The sequence below is a fragment of the Pinus tabuliformis genome, chromosome J, assembly GCF_031772625.1.
Source record: "Pinus tabuliformis cultivar Carrire ecotype Pingquan chromosome J, CPIR1, whole genome shotgun sequence".
Lineage (NCBI taxonomy): Eukaryota > Viridiplantae > Streptophyta > Pinopsida > Pinales > Pinaceae > Pinus > Pinus tabuliformis.
In genome coordinates this window covers 694,395,265-694,417,464 of record NC_142295.1, presented here as the reverse complement: position 1 = coordinate 694,417,464, position 22,200 = coordinate 694,395,265, and the positions used below count along the sequence as shown (strand labels likewise).

The following is a 22,200-nucleotide window of genomic DNA, read 5'->3' as shown; positions in this document are numbered from 1 at the left end:
GTGAGACCCCTAGTGCGGAAGGCTAAGGCTTCAAAAGCGGTAATATATTCCTCCATTGTACCAGTCTGTCGGAGCTTAGTGAGACGACCCAAAAAAGAGTCTTCCTGTTCAAAGCGATCTAGGCCCGCCATCACAAAAATATTGGTGAAAAATTGAAATGGTCACAGATCCGTCAATATTGCTCAGAATCCCTATTATAACCTGTTTTTAGAAATGGAACAACCATTCTGCATCTGCCCATGTGATAGAAATCCTGATTCAGACACTAAAATTTCAGATCTACACTGCTACTCTCCCGGCGTCACCCAAAATTTCTGCAAAAAGAGCTAATTTTAAATCAGCGATATCTCCCTCATTCAGACTCCGATTCGACTGATTTTTTTTTTTGAAATCATGTGTTTTTTCAAAAAGATTCCAAATCTACAATTAGATCTTGCAGATCTTGCACCAGAAATTCTAGATCTGCGCCGCAAAACTCGCTGCCCTGAAAATTGTCTGCAACCCCACTGATTTTTAGATCAGCGATATCTCCTTCATCCGGACTCCGATTCAACTGATTTTTTTTTTGAATTTGGGTATTTTTTCACAAGGAATACAAATATTCAATTAGATTCTACAGATATTTCACCAAAACGTACAGATCTGACCTACAACTCGCCGCCCCAAAAACCTTGCAAAAATGAAAAAAAATTCTCCACGGTTTGCCCAAGAAAGTGTTTCGATCTGATACCAATTGTTGTAGATATAACCCAGAAATATTATGATAACAGAAATAACCCAATAAATAACAAGAGAGAAATATATAGAAAAGCTTCTTTATTGATCAAACCCTTAAGGTAGGGCAACACCATACATTCACTCCTTAAGGAAGGAGAACACTCCACAAGCCATATGCCTGTTCATACAATAATACTTTTCTTCATATATCTCCATGTGGAGTCTCTAGCCTCTATATAGGCCTCATACATACAATACCATGGGTCATTACCATGGTTCTCTCATACCATCAACTAATACCATGGGCCCATTACATTATTATTAACTACTTGTGGTCCCTTAGATGACATGGGTTAACCACCTTATTTATTACTATGGCCCATCCCATTATTACATTATTACCTTGGGTACCTCCCTTGGTACCCCATATTATCCCCCCTAGGTATATAACATTTGTCATGCTAGAAATGAAGATTCGTTTCATATTTTTGTTCAATGTACTTTCACAACACAATTATGGTACCAAGTGGAATCATGGATCAATATAAAAAATCTTTGGGAGAATTCGAGAGTTGAAGTATGCTATAAAATATCCTTTGAGAGGATTCCATTGAAAAATTACTAGGCACTTTCCCTCATGGTGGCTTGGGGACTTTGGGTGGCTCACAAGAAATGACTATTTGATGACAAGTTCACAACTACACATTTAGTGACTTTTAAACATTATCTCTATATCAATCCTCAAATGGGTTCCACAGTTACTTTGGAAAGTGGCCCTACCATTGATTGTTCATGCCTATGGGTATATTTCAATAGTTCCATCTAGGAAGGAGGCCAATGTCGTGGTATTGGGTTACTTCATTCCTCTCTAATAAATATTTTATTATTGGTAAATAAAATTTTGGGGCTTGATCAAACAATGTGGGTGATCGAAAAGTATTCTTTACATTACTTAAAACTTCTATTGCATGGAATTTCCATTGTCCTTAGGTTTTTGGGAATTTATCCTTAGTTATAAATTGGATGCTAGGTAAATCACAAATCATGAATTTGATCCTCTAGTCCATAGAATTTCAATTAAAGAATATTCCTAGCTTATTTCAAGACATGTCTTTCCTTCATATATAGAGCACATGATTACTCTGTCGACTCACTTTTGAAAAAGTTTTCTAATATTCCTTTGAAGTTAGAAATTTTGGAAGAATTTAGGGGTAATACTCTCATCTCTAGACAAAACATCATTTTCAATTAGTTTACTACGCATTTATGATATATGAGTGGGAACCTATATGGTAATGTGAAGTTTAGTTTTGTTTTTATTTGGTGAATCTTATTATTTTATTGCTTTTACTAAAAGCTAAATATAGCTATATATTCCGGAAAATCATTTGGAAGGGGAAAAAATGAATTTTGAGTTTTGATGCGGTCATTCCACCATTGGAATATGCTTTCAGTTTTTTACTGAAATAGAAATTTTGATTTTTCTAGAAAAAAATAAATACAGTTTTTTTTTAAACTTGGAATGAAAGCATGAGGAACCCTTAAGTACTTCCCCACATTTTGTGGATGGTAAACCCGGTAAAATGCTAACCCTAATTACGAGGCCTCACCTCAAGGGAATCAAAGAGAGTTGAATCCATGATCAAGAACAATTAGCAACAATATCAAATAACTTCACGCCTGGCTTTAGACGACTTGAGCTAACCTTTAGTGATAAACACACTTTTTTCCTTGGAAAACATGTATTATTGTAGGGAGATATGATACTCTGCATGGCAATCTGTCTCTCTCTCTTTATATATATATATATATATATATATATATTTATATTTATATTGAGTATATACATATTTATATTTATATTGAGTATATACAATATATTGAAATCTCGCACCTAGATGCACAAGTACATCATGAGTTACATTGCTTTTGACTCACAAAATTCTAAAAAGGCTAAAAACTATCCTCCTCCCAATAATAATAGGGAGGAAGAGGTCCAAAACTAAATATTTAAAAGTTTATTCCTTCTACTTCCTGGGAACAAGAGTAAATTTTAACAAATTACTTGCACAAGAAAGTGAAAAACCAAAACAATTCTATAAATTTTTACGAGATTGGCCACCACTTGGCCTATGGGAGGGAAGATGGGTCTCAGGACCAGATTTCTTTCTACTATAATATTTCCTACTTCTTGTTACTAGTGGGGAGTAATGTTTATTTTTAATCACTTCATAATAGGAAGGGGAAGAAGAGGAGGACTTCTTCTCGACCACCTTACCAACTTATTCATATTTTAATATAAGAGAAACATTTGTAAAACATTTTTCCACCACAAGGTTTTTCTTTGGAGAGTCCTGATTTGGGTCTTCCTCATCTTTCAAATCAAGAGGGTCCTTTGGAACATGTTTATTCTTTTATGGTAATAGATGATCCATTAAGGACTTCAAAACTATTTTTAGAAAGTGGCCGATTCTTAGATTCAGCCCTGCATGTCTATTGATTTTTATTTCCATGCTTCTTATGTTTCTTTATAGCTAGAATGAATCCTTGCGTATTTTCTCCTTACTCTTCTTTAGGAAGAGTCAGTGGATTTGGAGGGCTTCGAGAAGCTGAAGCTTTTGGAAAATTTTTCGTAAAGTGGCCATATTCATGTCTCCAATTAGAATTTAAAGGAACCTGTTCATAATCCAAAGCTTGGAGATGAGACCAACAATCCATATTTAGTTAAATTGTCTCAGGGAGGCCTTTTGAGAAGTAAATTTCAGTACAAATTCTAACACATGAGAAATTGTGTCCATGTTCCATATCATTGGTAATAAATCAACCCCGTTTATCTCCTATAGCCTTAAAAATGTTTTCACCCTAGCAAAGAAGAGGGATAAATGACAATCTAACCCACATAGGTGTAATGAAAATTTCCATCATGGGATTAAATTCTAGAGATCATTGAGTGAGAAACATACCTTCTGTTCCCATGAAATAAGGATCTAACTTATGGATTTGGTCTTTATCTTCCTGATTTTCAAAAAGAAATGTGTAATACCCATTTCCGCAATATTAAATGCCCGTGGGTTCATGATTTTCCTAGTTGTTAATAACCTGATCTGCAATGTATTCATATCTTGGACACAAGATAGTAAACATTCCTAGTAACCCTCTTTCCTTCAAGGTTAACACATTCTTTTTGGCTGAGGAGGAAAACCCTAGGTCCAAAGAAGGGTTTGATTATACCTTCTTCACAAATTTTCTTGGGAAACTCATTATGCATGTAGTGAATCATACAACAAATGCAACACATGGAATAATATATAAATTAAGGTAGGTTTGTAAAGTAAATAATTTTAAGAATTATAGTTCTGATTGAATATAATTACAAATCGATAATATTAATAATTAATATAACTCATTTTTTTTATAAGAGTGCAAAATCTTGAGAAAAAGTTTTCACTTCTTTGAATCTATCTTTGTTCATTTTATGTTGTTACTGAGATGGGTTGGTGTTACTTCATTTATGCTCTTAAGTTGGAATGTTGTTATTTCATTTTTCATATTTTTAAAATTCATTTAAGTCGTGTTACACACACACACACACACACTCCATCTATCATCTACCTACACTTATTTTATATAATCAATGTCACTCTTTTCTAGCTCTCAATGTTGCAAGTAGAGTCCATTTAATCTATTTCACTCATCTCTGTCTCTTAGCGTTACAATTAGATCCCATGAATATGGGTGGAGTGTCTAATTGAAAAGTTGAATACATTTCTGACACAAATAAATCCAAAAACTCCTTTGAAACTATAATGGATTGTAAAAATATACATACTCCTGTATGTGTGCATGTATCATATGGTTACATTTAAATGTTTATAATCTATCATAAATTGGGAGAAATTGATGGATTATTTACATGAGAATGTAAATATATATCAAACTGTGTGTGTGTGTGTGATGGTATCTATACATGTTCAAAATTCTCATATGTATATGTGCATATTACATATGCAACATTAGTTCAATTTTTAAATTCAAATTTTCAACCAAGCTCTGTTATGTTATGGTTAGGAATGATTTTTCATTAGTTTTCTTGCATCTTTGATTTTATTGTGTTTTGCATTCTTTAAATTTATTTACTAAATTAGCATATTTGGTCATTTCCTTTTGAATATTCAAACGCTCAATCTAATTGGTCTGAATATCATTGATTCTTTCCAATATATTTGCGATAACAAAAAACCATACATATTTATTTATTTATGTGGAGATAGAGATGAATAATTCCATGCATTAAACATATTTGATTGATGTGATCCATACATAAATATATTGGAGAAGTGACCTTTGGTTTCATCCTTCAAGAGTTTTGAATTCCTCTTTTTATTCACTTGTTAGCCTTCATATTCCCCCCAATTTAATGTTTAGAAAAATATTTACAAAATACCATAATCAAAAGGATTAGGTAGCTAAAAAATCCTTGCCCTCAAGAATTTGAAGTGGTTTTTATAAGTCCAAATATCTTTCTGTACTTTTAAAAGTTTTCTCTTCTAGTTACTTTGGTGAAGTTGCCGATAATTTGCTTGCTTTTGGAACAATGAATCAATTAAATGGCCTTGGCCTCTACATGATGTCAAATTAAATTGTACTTTGTGTTGATGTGCTTGGTTTGATCATGGAATCTAGGATTACCAGCTTTATTTTAGGAGCGTTATAAATTAAAAGTGGAGTAACACACACCTATTTCTCCTATAATTCCTCTTTTATCTTCCCAAGCCACACAATATCCTTCATCACCTCTATAGTTTCCTAGTGGAATATGTTGGAATGAATTGTTTGCATGATCCCAATAGATAGTTGTTGATCCAAGACTCATGAGGTATCTTTAAGTAGCCATTCCATTCTACTTATCCCCATTAAAGTTTGAATTTGAATGACTAACTAGTTTGAAGTCTTCCACCTTAGAGTATTTGATCTGAAAGAATTGAGTTACTTTCTAGTACCTTATAACTCTCTTGGTAGCACACCAATGTCCTTCACAAGTTTTTCCCATGAACCTAGAAATAATTCCAACTACAATTGAAATATCGAGTTTGATGGTAGTAGAGTAGATAAGAATCCCCACAAGATGACTATATGTAGTTTCATCCTAAAATTCATTCCATTATTTTGATGTAATATTCAGAATTTATGTAGAGAAAGGATTACAATCCACCATGTTAAGTTTGCTGAACAATTTTTCAATGTGATTCTTTTGGGAAATGAATATGCTTTGAATTTTGAGCTACTTCATATCCACATAATGGTGAATATATCCCAAGCCTTAGATTTAAAACCCTTCTTCAGTTCTTTCTTTATGGATGTAATACATGCTTCATTGTTCTCTAATATCAAATGATGACGTACATACACTAGAAGATATTCAACAAATTTTCAAGCTTTCTTGACAAACATTGTTACATCACCAAGATTAAAATTTTGAAATTGATCTTCAAGGGATGGTTAGTTTTCTTATACAATGCATGAGGTACTTGCTGAGGCCATGCAAAGACTTAATGAGGTTGCATACATTTTTGTTCTTCAACTTTCAGAACAAACCCTTATGATTGAGACATGTAGACATTATGTTTCAAGTGTCCATTCAAGAGGATTATCTTCACATCCATGTGATGAATCATACACCTATTATGTGCAACTAAAGCCAACAATGCAAGAATGTTCCCTAATTTACTTGTGGGGCAAATGTGTCATCATAGTCTAGGCCTTCTTTCTGTGCAAATCCTTTCACCACAAGTGCTCATTTTATGCTTGTCAAGTGAGCCATATAATTTGTACTTGTTCTTGTAACCCCACCTATAGAAAAATGGTTTGGTTCAATGTGGAGGATCCATTGACTTCCACATCTCATTATTGAGGAGAGCATCATACTTATTTTATATGGCTTCTTCCCACTCATCATGAGATGCAACTTATTTAAAGGAAGTTGCTTCAATGTCTGTCTATAAATTCAATTTTCATTCATATAATTTACATCACCTAAATATAAGTTATCTGCATCACCTCCATCTTGTTCGGTTTAACTTCTAACACCTATATTTCCAACCTCATTAGGATGAAAAATTTCAACTATATTTATGAATCGCTTTGGACAATTATGTGATGGTGCAAGTTGCTCAATTGATTAGATGGAATGAAATTCTCATCAAGGTTCAACCTTCTAATCCTCCTAATTACATATTCCAATTGAAACTCCTATTTTGATGAGGTGGTGGATCTTCTTCATGAGAGGAAATGACACTTCAAAAAGAAATTATAGAGGTTTGTCTAAGATAGGGATCCCCCCTTAGAGATATGGAATCTCATCATCACATCGTGATATGTATTTACATGGGTGAACCTATCTAGATGATAAATATATCACTAAACAATCTTTTCATTCTTATCATATTTAGGAAAAAACACATCTCTAAAAAGAACAAAAATTTTGTTTACCTGATCATAAAGATGGTATGTTGTTGTGGTATTTGAGTACCTTGGGAAAGTGCATTTTCATCTCTTTGTACCTAGTTGTTTATTTATTCCTTAGGAATTAAGGCATGGTAGGTGGAACCAAAGACCCTGTGATGCCTCAATGAATGAATGTGTCCATACCACATTTCATATGGAGTCTTATTCCCAAGAGCATGAGATGGACATTGTTTTTCACATATATTTCACATAGACACGCACAATCCCAAAACATCAACTTCACATTATTGAAAGATAGTATTGAATGGAACATTTTGAAGCATGTCCAGTTCATTCTTTCTACCATACCATTATTCTAAGGATTGTATGTAAAAATGGTTTGGTTCTTGACCCCATTTTGGTGGAGATAGATTTCAAACTAATTTGAAGTGTGTTTTCCTTAATTATTAATACAAAGTGTTAATACATGGTTAAGTTTTTTTTTTATTCCATAGATGAAATTTTTTATATTTTTCAAAAGCTTGAGATTTCCATTTCAACAAATAAACCCAACACATCATGGTGTAGTCATAAATAAAAATAATAAGATATTTATTACTAAATTTAGATGGAATAGGCATGGGATCATGTGAGTTAGATTGTTTCATTTCTAGCTTTCATTGTCCTTTCAAAGTGGAATCATGAAAAGGTTGTTTGTTGTGATTTCCAAGGATACACACCTCACATTAATTCAAGTTCCTTAGAATGGTGATAAAAACTAGAAACACCATTTTTATTGAACACACAAAGACTATCAAAGTTGATGTGACCAAATATAACATTCCATATGAGACTTAAAGACAATGTACCTTCATCATGGTGTGAAAGGTATGCAAAATTATGTGCTTGATCAAATGTCCCTTTAAACAATTTTGCATCTTTGTGTCATATAATTAGAAGCATGTTGTCAAAATATCTTCTTACTTTTACCTTTTCATTGAACAAGTGAATGCAATGTCCTTTCTATTGAATTTGCACAAGAGATAACAAGTTCCACCACAACATAGGAAGATAAAGAATGCCATGCAAAAGAAAATATGAGAATCTCAAAAACTTGATGCTAATGGTGCAATTCCTATAACTTTATGACTAGAATCATTTGAAAAGTTCACTACACCTTCAACCTTGTCATTTAATTCTTCAAAGAAATCTCTTTGGAATGTCATTTGGCCAGTTGCATTAGTGTCAAGAAACTAGGTATCTCTCTAAGGAGTAGATTTAGTTTTGAATAAATTTTCATTCATGCTAGCATTGCAATGAGAAATAATTGATTGAACGAGATTATGATCTTAACATTTTCCTTCCTTTTGATTTTGTTTTATTTGATTGTCTCCCATGGGATATTACATGTCTGTGATTCATGTCCATTCTTAACACAATAGACACAACGAAGATTATATTTATCATAGGGATTATGCCTATGAAACACTTCATTTCACATCCTTTGTTACTACCTCCAAGTTGTCCATCTATGGCTCCACAAGTTCATAGATAAGCTTAGTGAAATAAAAAATCAAGTCACAAAGGTCCAAGAAAAATCATCATCATACAAATGAATACCTAAGAGGGAGTCAATGGTAACTTGGAAGGTCATGAATTTGATTCTTAGTATGCATACCAACATATTGTTAAGGATTCCATCCTAGAATAAACTTATAGTTGAAAAAAAAATTGATGAATGAAATGTTTGGATCTTGACTATACTAAGAGGGGGGGAGATGAATCACTATAGTGCATTCATAGCCACCAATTATTTCTTTTTTATTTTTTCATACACATAAATAAATACACGACTTTCATAGCAACAATACACGTATATACACTCCATTCTCACACACAAATAGGGTATATTTTGATTTAATTTATTTCCCTACTCTTCTTCAATTAAAAAATTATCTAAACCATTAGATGAATAACAATAGAACATATGAATATCAGATCCAAATGTAAAAATATGAAAATGTAACACATGAGTAGTAGATTTAAACATATGAGCAACAAATAACACATGTACAAGTGAACCATGAGATAAAAACATAAAACATCATCAAGCACATGGACACTAGATATTAGGTGGAAACCATTCCGAGATAAAAACCACTGAATGTTTGTTTTCTTCTTCTTATTTAGATAAAAACTTCTTTTACATCAATCATTGGCACCCACCAGTGTGCAAGCACTGACTTGTGAGATATGCGAGCATCCACTCGATCTAGGCCATGACCTTATGGAAGCATCCACTTTCACAACTATTTACATACACTCATATGTTGGAGGCACCGACCCCCATTAAGCTACAAGAACTCACTTACTTGGAAGCACCCACTCCCAAATGGATTTTCAAACATTGATTTACTAGAGGCACAAAGCCCCAAATAGATTTTTAGGCATCCACTTGAAGGAAGCCACTACACCCTACTTAGAAAGCCACCACTTTCCATGAAGGTACCAACCTTCACTTCTCTGTGGACCTCAATTTCATCCCTTTTCAAATTGGATCCACCTCTACTCAATATCAAAAACAACATACAAAAACCTCTCTACTGGTTCAACACACTCAACAATACAACAATACACACTCTTTGCTCAACATATACATGCCTTTATAAAACCATAGCAACAACATTCATACAATAGAAATAACAAAAACAACATACATGCATCAACATTGCAACACACTTTGATCCAAGGCATTACACTCATACTATCTACCTTCAACTATTACACTTAGTAGTAATAAAAATACATAATAGCTACACCAATACTCTATTCTCTTGAGCAACATCAACAACATGTTAACTCAATAATCCACTAACTATACTCTTAGGATTTCATCAATCTATAACTAACATACACATGTTACACTCTCCAACAAATGCCATTGTCACTCCTCATTTCTCATAACATCAACTTGTACTTCGTCCAACCTCAGATAAATCCACAACATAACATTTTAAACTAATGTTCATAGCCATAAATCAGACCAAATCAACATTCATTAATTACATTCCACTTCATATTTGCAGACATGACCAACACTAATTGGATCAAGTCAATACCCTTTAAATACCATGGGATAAACCATGGGACCAGCTCGTGATTTTTCCTTTTGTGCGCACATGATCGTGTACACAAGTTTTCTTAAATTCATACACATGTGTAAGAATTATTCTCACACAAGAGTCACATATAGATTTTAAAATCATACTTTTGAATAATTCTCCATCTATATCTTCTCACATCAACAATACATGGATCAAAACATCAATAATCATCATACCAACCACCTCCAACACCATAAACACATTAGATAAGCATATCAAGGCCATACATGACCATCTAGTTGACATCAATGCCAACACACAACTAACCCACATATTGACATCAATGCCAACACCATGCTACCAACATGAAATGGGGGATTCTTGTCATCAATGATCATCTTCAAGAAATGGCTTATGGAAGAATCCCAAATATTACAAAGCTATTCACAATTGCTAGAAATATCAATGAAACATCCTAGATGCAAAAAACAACAATTAAAGGGTTTGAATGGATCATATGTAAATTGTTGTGGATATTTCACTAGGCAATCTATCACAACGAATATGATAAAAATAGATTGAAATATAAAGTTTATATTATGAGGGTTAATGTCCATAGCTTTTTAGATTTATTATTTACTATTTTTATACTTATGCATGCAATAGCTAAAATGTAAAAAATAGATAACAATGAAATACAAATGCACACCAATCATAGTGGACACCAAGATATGATTAGGGAAATTATTTTGGGAGAAAACCTATCTAGAAGGTGAGGTTTCTCCACTCCCTTTTGCCTGAATGGAAATTACGCAAATATAAAGGAGAAATAAATATTTATGGAGTTATATGAGATTTGTGGCCCATGAAGTTCTATACAACACAAATCCTTGCTATTCTTCTCTCTCTATCCACTATCATCTACTCTACTCTACCATGGAACAAAATGTAGACAAATAGAATGGAACCCCTTCTCTTCCTAGTGCCTCGGTTATAACACAACCTAGTTGCTAACTAAGGGTTCAATTTGACCCATTAAACCCTCATCGTGAGTTACAAATCAAACCATGTAAAGTATTCCTCATAGTATCCACATGGCTAGTTCCTTTTCCATGATTAACGGGCATTGATGTGGCATCCTATCGAATTATGGTGGTTAATCATGATAAGTCAACTTTCGAGAGGCATAAATTTTGCATCCAAACTCTGATTGGCATATTTTTTAAACCTTTGGAAAGGTATCTGTTATGTGATATTTATGTGGATATAAATATCTCCCCTAGGTTTGGTGGCTAACCTAGAATAACATAATGATAAAGGACCTGCTGACGGGTTGAAATGTACTGCTAACATCTGAGGGGGTCTCCCTAGTGTGAAGTCCCAATTAGACCTCACATTGTTTGGGATAGGAGCCCCATTCGGTATGTGGGATTGAATTCCACCATGAATGTTTTTTATCTTGGTTATCAAATGAGAAGGTGTCAGAGTGGGGATAATAATGAAATTTCGAGACAATGAAACAAAATTAGCCCAGGATTGACAAATTGCAAAAAGAGGTACAAACAAGTCTCAACAACAATAAGAAGAGGTATGCCATGAGAGGGATCAATGAGCTAAAACCCAATCAGACATATAATAAATAGGAACATGCCAGAAGTTAATTGCAAAATAGTTAACAATAGATCACCGACAAGGCAAAGAACAAGTAAACACAAATTCGAAAGCAAAACATACATGCAACCACTACGAATTAGTCCATAACATATTGTGTATATGAAAGAACACATACAAGTATAGTGAAGTATCAGACAACCAATACAACCACCATGAGTAAGCATAGGAATAATTGTCAAATAGAGAGAACATCTTACTAATGTTGTTGTAACTTCAAGTACATAACTAGAAGTTGGTCAAAACCCGACAATTGAAAATGGGTTGCTCATATCATTTACTAATGCAAAACCCTATCCTCACATAAAATTCACTCTACCAATTGCCAAGAGATGAGTGGCTCTACCTCTTAAGCATCAATGAGCTATCTAATCCTAGCCTCAACTCAAGTGCTAAATTTCCCCTAGTTAATGAAGCATGAGGGAACATTTATAGAAGTCAAGTGGCCATTGACCTACTATGAACTTTGAAATTCCCTCATGCCCTTTCAGCCGCCCTCATAGCTCTTGCGCTTACCCACTTCTTTCTCAAGCTAAAATTTTTGTTACATGCCCACACCAGTCCTAACATAGCTTCCGATATAATGGTGGGCGATATTTACATTACAATGAAAGAGAGAGAGGGAAGGATATAGAGGGTTATTGGAAACCCTAGAATGATTTTTGCCCATATGTCACAACGATGCAGATGCTTGGTCCTGGAACTGACCTGTTTTCTTTCCACTATGCTTCGCTCACATTCATTAACCCTTTGGTGATGTGCCTTGGGGATTATTGAGAGGTACTTGGAGCTTGCAAGGGACCATCTGGATTGCTATGCAAGCTTCATGATAAATCTTATATCTTCTGCATAGAACAACATCTTGCTACCGTCCTTCTACCTTGGAGCTATCCTGACTTCAATATATTTTGTTGACCAACATCATGCATTTCCACAACATCAATCCCTTGGGTCATTTTAACAACCAATTTAGCTTAAGTGTGCATAAATTGTAGGGATCTGCCTTCACAACTTCAATCCTACACATGTACAAAATCATCAATTAAGCACCAAGACAAATGTATTTTGATGAAATATAAGAAATAAATATCACAATTATTAATGAGCAAGGATTCTTAGACTTGAAATTTCTTACAATTTCATGGTCACAAATTTGTCTGTTGATATGCTCCATGTCTTGGCACTAAGGTGGCACCAATTGTTGCTTTCCTTGGGTGGTTAAATTATTATTATTATATCATCTTTCATGCTCTTTTTCAACCTTGTATATGATGGGAATTGTTGCATTTTGTTGTTTTTAAACATTTGAAAAGGTGTTAAATAAAACTCCTTGGCCATTGCCATCGAATAGCACGACCCTTTGCAACCTTCAAACCTTTCACTACCTAAATAGAATTTGTGGGTGCACAACATATTTATGAAACCCGAGGTTAGCATGCTTGCTTCTTGAGCCTACACCCATTGTCAACACTCACCATTATGCCTCTTGTGCCATGTTTCTAGAGGTGAGTGAATGTATTTCTTTTTGTTGTAGTCATGAACCATTCCAAATTATTCCTTGAATTTGTATCATTTGTTCTTTTATCCAAATAGTAAGACAAACTTGGAACTATAGTGGGAGCAAGGACCTTTCAAAGAAATGATTTGCACCAACGATATATGGTAGCCTTTGGTGATTGTTCATGGGTACGAGTGTTGCTTTGTCACTCGGAAAATTACTTCATGCTCCTTGGGAAACCAATGATTGATACAATGCTTCCAAAGCAGGGATTTCATGTGACTTGAGTCAGCATGTCCTTATACTCTTTTAATGCCATATAGTTTGATAAATCAATTGCATATATTGTGTTAAGGTTTGGATAATTTCTTAGTTTGTTGATGCCTCGTTATATTCTACCTTCTTGAAGAGACAGTGGTAAGAGGATCTCATGTGGTCATACAGTCCCTGAAGAGGATGGGTTAGATCAGTTTCTAGCTTCTCCAGATGTGACTCTATGACTTTTCTACCCCAGAAGAGGTTGCATAGCCGTGCTTAGTGGAGATCACATCTTTTAGCCATTTTTGGGGTGCAACTCTGCGACCTCGGTAGAGGTGTGACTTTCTAAAGGTTGCAGAGTTGCATCACGTAGTTGGTCATATAGTTGTTGAAGTGGATCGGTTAGACTGGCCATCAGTTTACCTGTGCGATTTTGCGACTTCTCTACCACAGAAAAGGTTGCATAGTTGCCTTCTAGTCAGGATCATATATTCTGGATGGATGAGGGGCTTCCTAGTGCGACTTCGCGACTGTGGAGAGGTCGCTAGGTCGCAACTCAAGTTCGGTCATGTCTTTTGGTTAGGTGCTGTGATGTCAGTCTAAGCTGACTTCACCCATAGTATGCATATAAAATGCATAAATTATTATGTCCCAGGAATTTTAATTTTCCTTCCTAGTCAAACCTTCACATTTTAAGGCTTTAGTCTTCTTAATTAAACCTCAAGCGGAAATGTTTCAATAACTATCCAATAGTCTAAACCTTAATTAACCTTTTCAGTGGAATCTTATTCAACCCTCATAAACTTTGGTTAATTCTATACCCCACACATATTAACCAAACCCCATACCATGGTTTTTGACTTTGGTTAAAATTCACCTAACCCATAAAACCTTAATCCAATTTATTTCTATTATTCCTCGTATAATAGAAATACCCCACAAAACTTACCTTTCTACCAATCCACGACCTTGGGACATTTACCAATTCTCACCTTATCGCGTTCAACCTCCATTGTTGATTTCACTCCACTAGATCAACATCTATCACGTGATCTCCATTCATCCTTCGGAACTAAAAAAAAATTAACTTTCATTGATAAACACACTGGTTCCATTCAGAATATTAGTCTGCGCACACTTTTTCACATGATTACCATCTGATCCATCAACCCATGAACGGTCCTGATCACTAGAACTCAATGAATATTTAACCACACTATATAAACTCTCATCGGGTTTGATTTCCAAATTAATCCCTGTGCTTATTTGCACGTGATATGCATCCGATCACCCTTTCAACGGACGGTCCGATCCCCTCCGGACTTCGACTGGATTAAGTTATCGTTCATAACTTCATCGGGTCTATTTTTCAATTACCACTTACGGTTTTGAGGCAGCGTGAAAACCATTTCCACCTATGAAAACCGCTATGTCCTTCTGCCAACACATGGCTTAATCTCTACTGCTCATCTTCTTGAATCCATTCTACGTGACTTAATCCTGGACGCTTATTGCAAACAATCTCATTCGTTGATCTAGCTGATCCAACGACTCTTGTGCATGTTTATTTCATTCCTTCGTGCATTTACTTTCTTTGCCTTTACATGGTTCCTCAAGGTTCTTCTGTGATTTTAGGTTTTCTCCAGGGTTTTTGGTCTTTAGTTGTTCTGCAACACAACTCCCACTTGGACTTACTCTGCGTACTCTTAAACATTGTAACACTTGAACTTCACATTGATCCTTCAATTAGATTCAAGGATTAAACCATGATCCTTCGTACTCCACCTCTTCTCTATGTTCTTCTCGAACTTCACCTGCTTAAATATACTATGCAGAATTACACTAATTCATACAAAATTCATAACTCCATTAATCAATACACACCACACAATTTAGGAATCGAATTATCTTTATTGATAAATAAATATTCACCTAAGAGTCTCTCTCTCTCTAGCCTGATATTCTAATTAGTGGCCTCTGTTGTCCTACCTGCCTGTAGGCTTATAGTCAAACCCTCTAACTAAGTAACTAGATAACCCCTAACTAGCTAACCCCTTTCTATGCCTTTTAGGCTTACATTTATACAAAAGGATTCTATAACCAATTCCTGGTTTAGATCCATAAGCAATCTAGAATGAGGAGATTGATAGCAACAGGAAGTGTGATCAATTAGAACTTGAAATTGATTGACAAGGAGAGGAAGATGAAATAGAAGACAACTAACATACAATAGCAGCAAAGGAGAAGAGCTTTTAGATAAATACAAACTAAAGTTTGGGACCTTGGAGGTTTCCTATCAACATATGAAGACACATGATCAGGAGATGATGTTTTTTTTCTACCTTGGGAGTCTGATGTAGGAGCATTAAGCTCATAAAGATCATTGTATTTTAGTAGACATAGGGGGTCTTGTGTTTTAAGGAAGTTGGTTTCGTAAGGGTTAAATTAATGTAATTATTTAGGCTTTTGAGTGATTTTAATGAGAATAGGAATTAATTAAGTATTGTGAGGCATATTTGTAAATGTTCTCGAATGTTGGAGAACATGAGAGATTTCAGATAGTTGAAAGATTTGGGAATCAGTGTTAAATCTTAGATTAGGAGTTGGTTTCATGATTTGAGGAACTTGGGAGGAGCCTTAGGGATAAAGAAGAGATTTTAGGATTAATTGCCATAATTCTTCAATCTCTATCTCCAGCATATACTTGGGCTGGTCCATACTTTTCCACTTACTGCTACCTCTTTCTCTTTATTTTAGTTTGTTGTTGTTGTTCACTAACTTCGGCACCTTCACATTCTGCATATTACTGCATGTTGTCCATTCATATTTAAACTGTTGATTACTTTCTTCAGCTTTTTCTACTTCATCTTCTACTATTTTCCTTGAGATTGCTCCAGGTATTGCTGTAGATATTGCTTCCACCCAAACTTCTTGAATATCCTTGAAGATATGTCCCTCTGCAACATCTAATTTTTGCATCGAATCCTGACTTTCCAACATTCTTTCTAGTAATTGAACATCTCTGTTCCATGGATTAAATACTTCCACAAAATCCTTTTCTTCCATCATTTTTACTTGGCTGCTCATTTGTGCCAAATTTTCTCCAGCATCTGAAACTAAACCTACACTCACAAAACAATTGTTAAAATAAAAATCATAAGGCTTCTATGCCTCTTCTTCCTTTGGCAACACATCAGTATGCTGCTCTGATTTCTCCTCCTCTATCAGCACATCAATATGCTGATCTAAATTCTATAAAGTACTCTCAAGACTATCATTTAGTCTCTCCTTCACACCATCTGCTTCAATGATGTCTTTCTGCTCTTTTCCACTTTAGTGAACTCCTTCCTCTACAATCATACTGCCATACTATGATTTTTCCAGCAAATACTCCAGAAATTCAATTTCTTTGTGACACTTCATAAGTACTTCATCATTAATTATGATTCCTGCACTTATACACAAATTATCAATTTGAAAATTACAAGTTTCAATAGTCTCAACTGTTGCTTTGCATATCAGCTCTTCAAATTGAATTTCATGTCCTTCTTTCACAAAAAATTGTTCCTGTGTTGTAACAAATTCAAACATCAATATGTTAATAATTTTTTTCCACTACAACAATTCATTGCTTTTCTCATTCAAGAGACATTCTCCATCATTCTTTACTTCAAAGTTTTTATCTTCTAAAAGATAGTCTTCCATACCTTTGACAACTTCAAAATATTGCTCATCCTCTGCAAAACCTGTAATCACATCAAAATTATTAGATTCAAATATACAAGGTTTTACATCCTCCTGTTGATCTGAATTTGCCCAATAGTTCAGAAAATAATCAATAATTCCTTCCTCAACAAAGTAAACGTCTTTCTCTCTTGAATCCTCCAGATCTTTCATAGATCTCCCATCTTCATATTCACCCAGAACCTCACCTTGTTCTGGTTCACAAATGGAAACTTCCATTTCCAACTTTTCTTCTCTAAGTTTTTTATCAGTCACTTCACTTGCTTCTGTTGTAGCCTTCTCTGTAACTTAGACCACTTCACTGGATTTTTCTTCAAGAACCAACCTAGTCTTTGGTTTTCCTCCAGTATCATCCTTAATACATTGAGTTGTTCTTTTATCTCCACAACCTCCTTGTCAAGATCCTCTTGGCTCATTCTCTTGCCATTTTCCTTGGCATCCTCCTTCTTCACTTTTCTTCTGATGTGGTTTTCCTCAGAACCTCTACCATGACCATCAGTATTCATCTTCTTCTCCATCTCTATGCGTTCCTCACTCACTCACTATGAGATGTACAAGTCTCTGCAACAGCAAGTCCTCCTTGCTACATGATACCTCACTAAGCTTCTCTCCTCTGAGCTCAGTATGTTGGCATCTCTCTGGTCCTCTCCTCTGGAACCATATGAGCACTCCATGCTCTAGACTTCAACTCATCTGCACTTTTGAGAACACAATTGTCCTCTTGTATTTCAAACAAAAATGAAATACTAGGCTTTGCCACTCTCTCTCATAAACCTTTACTGGCTTTCTTCATCACTTCTCTTCAGGCTGTGATCTTCTTGTTGACATGTTTTACTAATTGTTGTTACCTGCATATCAATAATATTTAAACCAAAGATCATTCCAAGCTTTGAAAAGCTTGCCGCTCAACTTCCTTCTGAGAACACTTTTGTCTACTCTATCCAACCTTCAGTTGGATACTTCAGGTTCACTGCCACTTGTTTTTCCAGTATTTCATTCACTTTGTTCCTTTAGAACACACACAAATTTCTTTTTCTGTCTGCTTCTATAAATCTTTACTCTGTCTTAAGCCTGCAAAACTCAAACCAGAGTTAAATAAAACAATACCTGTATGACTTCTCAAGTAGTATCTATCCACTCTTCACATTTGAGTGAATCTCCATTTTCTTCAAGAAAACAAACATCATTGTGTTTTCTTTATACTTCTACAATCTCTTCTTAAGAGTATCACTTACTCTCATCTTATGTCATGCCTTCTACTAATCATATTCAAATAACCTGATCTCCTCTTGCCTGCATACACATCTTTAAAACATAACACAAAATTTCCTTATTCTGATCTGATACCAAAATGATGCCAACCTAAGCTGACTTCACCCACAATATGCATAAATTATTATGTCCCAGGAATTTTGATTTTCGTGCCTAGTCAAACCTTCACATTTTAAGGTTTTAGGCTTCTTAATTAAACCTCATGCGGAAACATTTCAATAACTGTCCAATAGTCTAAACCTTAATTAACCTTTTCAGTGGAATCTTATTCAACCCTCATTAACTTTGGTTAATTCTATACACCACGCATATTAACCAAAACCCATACCATGGTTTTCGACTTTGGTTAAAATTCACCTAACCCATAAAACCTTAATCCACTTTATTTCTATTATTCCTCGTATAATAGAAATACTCCACAAAACTTACCTTTCTACCAATCCACGACCTTGGGACATTTACCAATGCTCACCTTACCACGTTCAACCTCCACTGTTGATTTCACTCCACTAGATCAACATCTATCACGTGATCTCCATTCATCCTCCGGAACTAAAAATAAATTAACTTGCGTTGGCAAACACATTGGGTCCACTCAGAATATTAATCTGCGCACACTTTTTCGCACAATTACCATCTGATCCATCAACCCATGAATGGTCCTGATCACTAGAACTCAACGAATATTTAACCATGCTATATAAACTCTCATCGGGTTTGATTTCCAAATTAAGCCCCGTGCTTATTTGCATGTGATATGCGTCTGATCACCCTTTCAACGGACGGTCCGATCCCCTCCGGACTTCAACTGGATTAAGTTATTTTTCATAACTTCATCAGGTCCATTTTTCAATTATCGCTTATGGTTTTGAGGCCGCGCGAAAACCATTTCCGCCTATGAAAACCGCTCCATCCTTCTGCCAACACGTGCCTTAATCTCCGTTTCTCATCTTCTTGACTCCATTCTACGTGACTTAATCCTGGTCTCTTATCGCAAACAATCTCATCCATTGATCTAGCTGATCCAACGACTCCTGTGCATGTTTATTTCATTCCTTCGTGCCTTTACCTTCTTTTCCTTTACGTGTTTCCTCAAGGTTCTTTTATGATTTCGTGTTTTCTCCAGGGTTTCTGGTCTTTAGTTGTTCTGCAACACAACTCCTGCTTGGACTTACTTTGCGTACTCTTAAACACTGTAACTCCTGAACTTCATATTGATCCTTCAATCAGATTCAATGATTAAACCACGATCCTTCATACTCCACCTATTCTCTGTGTTCTGCTCGAACTTCACCTGCATACATATACTATGTATAATTACACTAATTCATACACAATTCATAACTCCATTAATCAATACACACCACACAATTCAGGAATCGAATTTTATGTATTGATAAATAAATATTCACATAAGAGTCTCTCTCTCTCTGGCCTGATATTCTAATCAGTGGCCTCTGTTTTCCTACATGCCCGTAGGCTTACAGTCAAACCCTCTAACTAAGTAACTAGCTAACCTCTTTCTAGCTAACCCCTTTCTATGCCTTTTAGGCTTACATTTATACAAAAGGATTCTATAACCAATTCTTGGTTTAGATCCATAACTTTCTCAACAAAATCCTAAAATCTCTTCTTTATCCCTAATTCTCCTCCCTAGTTCCCCAAATGATGAAATCAACTCCTAATCTAAGATTTACAACTGATTCCCAAATCTTTCAACTATCCTAAATCTCTCATGTTCTCTAACATTCGCGAACATTTACAAATATTCCTCACAATACTTAATTAATTCACGTTCTCATTAAAATCACTCAAAATCCTAAACAATTAGATTAATTTAACACTTAGGAAACCAACTTACTTAAAACACAAGACCCCCTATGTCTACTAAAATACAATGATCCTTCTGAGTTGAATGCTTCTGCATCATGTTGAGGGTGTGGGATGTGATCTAGTGACTTTTGGATAACAACAACTATGTGGAGATATGATTTCATACTCAGACAACTCTGAGATGCTTCTTAATACATTTGCAAGCTCAACATATCCATGGAATATTACTTCCATTTTATCCATTACCCATTTTCGACGTAGCAAAATATTCATTAAATCATGGGGCATGCCTGTTCTTTTGTACAATAGATTCATTTCATATGAAAATATTAGGTTGCCCTAAAGGAACCCTATCGATGAAACGAGAAATTCTCAGATGTGAAGTCATTGTCCCCAGGGTGCTTACTCAAAGAGAGAGCGTGAATCCTGATTCCCAAGGATAAATTATTGCCAAGTTCCTTTGACTTATGGGAAAAATGGCAGAAAGGATTGTAACAAAACCACACATTTCAGTCACAATCTGAGATGATATTTTTCTATCCCAATCCTTAAACACAATGATACTTGTAGGGTTGTAAGTGAAGTGTGCATCACATAGTAAATATGTGATACACTTCAATGTTAAATGTATTCAGTGCGTTATTTAAATAATTCACCTGTGTGATAATAGAGGTATTAACCACCATGGAAAAGAACCAAGTTTGTGGATATATTAGCTAGTTCATCATTGAAAAGTTAGCTTCAAAGGAATATCCAATGCTTTGACACTATTAGATGAAAGAGATACCATAAGATAACCGATGTTGATGTAGACCAAAGGATGTATATGGCCATAAAGTGGCACAGAGTGGAAAATAAGAATAAGAGGCAATGTTATCACAAGGTATGTGTAAAACAAAATGTTGGGTCAGTAGTAAGGTTCTACACTTCCTTGAATGACTCAATATCTCTTTCCTGGGGCATGTGTAGAAAAACACAAGAAACACAACCTAAAATTCCAAATATGTGTAGTTCCTCCCTTAAAATATTATGTGTAAGAACTGTGCTGACAATAATGTTAAGTGATCCCAATGGAGTCACAAGGATAGCTGGAGAAAAAGCATAAGATGAAAAGTTGGCTACCCCTCCAACAATCATGGTAATCGTGCTTTCCCACCAAAGTGGCTCATACAAATATGAGTATCCTCCTACTCCTTTTCCTCCAAATCCATCCTCCCATGAACCCATTTCATTAATATTCATCGATGATACATCACTGCTACAGATATGAACACTGTTTAAGTCAGTTCCATTACTTGGTGCCATGCCGGAAATGTATCCATTTTGAGTTGGATTTCCATTAGCTGAAGAAGTCTCCATATCATGCAATTTTCATGAGTTTATTCTTGCAATAGGATCCCTACACTCTCCTCATGTAGAATTTTCCTTCATACATATGTCAAGTCAAGTGCACTGCCATTTGTTGTTTGTGTTTCTTTCCAAAAACACGTGCATTTTTTCAAGGAATAATTGATGCATTCTAATGTATGACTTGGAAATGTACCACCAATAGCTGAGGGGGTCTCCCCAATGTGATCTCCCAGTTAGACCTCAGACCATGTGGGATAGGAGACCCATCTGGACCAGCTGCCACCATGAATGTTTCTGATCTTGGTTATC

At 35.2% G+C, this 22,200-nt stretch overlaps 1 pseudogene; it reads right to left on the bottom strand.

The window, feature by feature from the left end:
- Nucleotides 1-20,947: 20,947 nt before the first annotated feature.
- Nucleotides 20,948-21,900, bottom strand: LOC149228711 (putative magnesium transporter NIPA4 pseudogene; annotated as a pseudogene).
- Between the last annotated feature and the right edge of the window lie 300 nt (nt 21,901-22,200).